This window comes from Nycticebus coucang, chromosome 2 (assembly GCF_027406575.1).
Source record: "Nycticebus coucang isolate mNycCou1 chromosome 2, mNycCou1.pri, whole genome shotgun sequence".
Lineage (NCBI taxonomy): Eukaryota > Metazoa > Chordata > Mammalia > Primates > Lorisidae > Nycticebus > Nycticebus coucang.
The window spans coordinates 107,180,223-107,184,056 of record NC_069781.1 but is presented as its reverse complement, the minus strand read 5'-3'; positions in this window follow the sequence as shown (position 1 = coordinate 107,184,056).

Genomic DNA, 3,834 nt, shown 5'->3' with positions numbered 1-3,834 from the left:
AATACGTTTTATATTATGTGTATTTTACCATCAAACAGAAAGGAGATCTTTTTAAACTTTAGCATGCATATCATTAACCATGGCTCAATATTTATTTACAACGTTTTTCTTTTTATGTAAAATTTACATATGATGAATTACACAAATCTTAAATGTATGGTCTCCGAGTTTGGACAAATTCATACACCTGTATAGCCCAAATCCTTATCAAAATATAGAATGTTGCCATCACCCAGGAAGTTAGTTCCCTCATGGCCCTTCTCGGGGAAATGCTGTGCTATGATTTTTAAGAGCAGCGGTGGCGCTTGTAGCTCAGTGGGCAGGGTGTCAGCCACCTACACTGAGGCTGGTGGGTTCAAACCTGGCCCGGGCCAGCTAAAACAACAATGACAACTGCAATGAGCCTGGTGTTGTGGCAGGTGCCTGTAGTCCCAGCTACTTGGGAGATTGAGGCACGAGGATCGCTTCAGCCAAAGCGTTTGAGGTTGCTGTGAGCTGTGACGCCATGGCACTCTACCACGGGTGACAGCTTGAAGCTCTATCTCAAAGCAAAGGGTTTGCTTTTTGTTCCTACCTATCATGAACTTTCATGAACTTTCTCTGAAAGTTATGTGATGAGCAGTCTGTTGTTGTTCCTGAATGCAGAGGAAAGGGTAGAGAGAGTCAAGGAGATCTTCTGTTAGTAGCTCAACACACCACGCCATGATGGGCTGTTGGGGATGTGTGGTGGGGAGGGCTGAGAGCACAAATGTTGTAGAATTCTTACCCTGGCCATCATACTTTCTCACTAAAGCAGCATCATGAGAACATCATCTCATGGTATATCTCCTTGTTTCACACCTGTCCTTTAGCCCTCAGCAAAGCCTGGTCCCTATTTTCTTGCCTAGGAATCATAAGTTGGAGCCAACATCCCCCTCCCATCCTCATGAACATTGTCAAGATGTTCATGAAAGATATAAACCAGATGTTTCTTGAAGTGGTGAAAGGAGGCATTTTCTCTCTATGCTGTATTATTTTGATTTAAAAAATAATCAACATGCATTATTTATACAGGATAACAGGTTCTTTGTGGGGCTGAGACTTATGTGGACCATGCTGGAATCCATCTGGCCAGTGGCATGTCCTCATGTCTGTGCTATCTGGCTGGATGGGCTAAGTAGTACAGTGTGATTCTCAGGGACATAAATTCACCAAATAGGAGACTTGCCCTTATCAAGTTAAATGAGGACCCTCCATTTCTTTTTTTCTTCCTTTTCTTTTTTTTTGTAATTTTTGGCCAGGCCTGGGTTTGAACCCACCACCTCCGACATATGGGGCCTGCCCTACTCCTTTGAGTCACAGGCGCCGTCCCCTCCATTTCTCCCCCCACTCCTCCTCTTTCTTTTTTACCAGTTCTTTATTTTTTTCTGGAACTACATCCTTCTGAACCTGTTATCTTATATAAATAAGGCATGTTTTTTACTTTTTGAATCAAAATAATACAGCATAGAGAGAAAGTGCTTCCTTTCACCGCCTTCAAGAAACATCTGGTTTATATCTTTCACGAGCATCTTAAAATTCATCTAAGGAAATGTATATATCCATCTGTATTTTTAAAAATTGCACTAAATTATTCATATTGCTCTACAAATTGTTCTTATTTTTCACTTGAAAATTTAATTCATGGGTAGCACTATGTGTTTCTTTGTCCACCATAAGATCAATTGGCTTTGATTTTCGAACCTTGTAACTGCCTCGGAGCTCATGAGTCACTCTCTCTCTCTCTTTTTTTAAAGGGTTTATTCTTTTAAAAGTCATGTGGATGAATTCTAGGGTGTTAAGTAAAACTATGGTTATAACGTGACTTGGTCGATCAAGAAAAAACAATTTACATGCTCACAATTTTCCATCCAGTGACTTCTAAACATTTTTTGAGGAAACTCTGTGACCTCTCCACCACACCGTGTCTTGTTTTGGAAAAAGCTTAAGGAGTATGCTCAAAGAATCACATTGGGACTTTTCTTTACTAGAGGACAGACAGAAAAGAATTAAAACACACAGAAAAACAAGGAAAAGAAACTTCGAACTTTCTTATATCAGAAATGGAAAATTCCAATTCATAGTTAGAAAGTAGGAGACCCTAAAACCCTAAACCTGTTTGATGTCAGATGAAATTGTTAACATGAAGCATTTTGTAATCCTCCATGAATGCTAGATATTATATTATTATTTTAATTATTATTTTGGGAAGTAGTTTTAGATTGAAGTGTTGTAGTGACTAGGTGACTTCAGTCCTGAAGCTTAAAATCCTCAAGACACTTGCTGTTAAAAAATCAAAGAGCGAGGAGAAAACTATGGTCCATAAAAGGCATTTAAGAATAAACAACTTAACACAGACTGTATTGAAATAACAGCAAGTGATTACTGGGGCTATTTTGCAATGTCAGAAAATAGAAAGAATAAAACATATTTCACGGGCATGTGTGTGTAAGGTGAGAACAGGTATCAGGTGAGAACCAAAGCAAGACAAGGAGCAGGTGGGAAGGTGAGGGAGTGGTGTTAGGAGAGGGGATGCATCAAAGTGAATGTTCCTGTGATGGTTAAATTTTACAGGTCAGGCTTCACTAGGCTATGGTGCTCACTTATTTGACCAAATACAAATCTAGATGTTATTGTAAAGTATTGGGTACATATGAAGAAAAAAGATATTGGAGAATGAGAGTGAATTATTACAAACTTAATCAGGTGGGATCACTGATTGCAGCTGCTGATTCAGATGTGGTGTCATTGCTTGAGTGATTAATACATCCCCTGGTACCTGGCATGCACCTATTGATCTGACAAATGTATTGTTCCCAATACTTGCCAGTTAGGACTGATAGAAACAGTTTTCAATGCCAGCCATATACCCTATCATTGTCCTACCTTGGGGCACATCAACTCTCTAGCCTTATGGAATAATTTAGGCTGCAGGGATTTTATTAATAATTGCCTTTCCTTTCCATACGGTATCACTCTGGTCCATTATATTGATGACAATATGCTGGGAACTAATGAGTAAGAAGTAGCAACTATTCTAGACTTACTGGTAAGACATTTGTGTTAGAAGGTGGAAAATAAATCCTATAAAAATTCACTTCAGTGAAAATTTCTAGGTATCTAGTGCTGTGGGGGATGTTGAGATACGCTTCTAAGATGAACATTAAGTTGTTGCATCTGACCTCCCTTATAACCAAAAACAAACAAACAAACAAACAAACAAACAAACAAACAAACAAACAAAAGAGGCACAACACCTGTAGGGCTTCTTTGAATTTTGGAGGCAACAAAATCCCTCATTTGGGTGTGTTTGCTCTCACCTACTTACTGAGTAACCCAACGAGCCACCAGTTTTGCATGAGGCCAAGACAAGAGAAGGCTCCACAGCAGGTCCAGCCCACTGGGCAAGCTGCTCTGTACTCAAGCTGTATGTTCCAGCAGATCTGATGGTGTGCAAAGTGTCAGCAGCAGATAGAGATGCTGTTTGGGGCCAATGGTAGGCCCCAAGAGGCAAATCACAGCACAGACTCTTAGGATTTGGAAGCATACTGGCCTTGGCAGATAACCACTTCTCTTTTGAGAAACAGAAGCTTGTTACCAGATCTTACTGCTCAATCATGGGTCATCTTGTTACCTGAGACCCGAACTGCTCCTCATGAATGTGTGTTGTCTGACGACTAAGACATAAAGTTAGGTGTGTACAGCAGCACTCCAATGTGAAATGGAAGTGGTATACACTAGGCCTTTTTATCCATGGGTTTGGTTTCTGTCGATTAAATCAACTTTAAATAGAAAATACTTGGGGGCAAAAAAGGA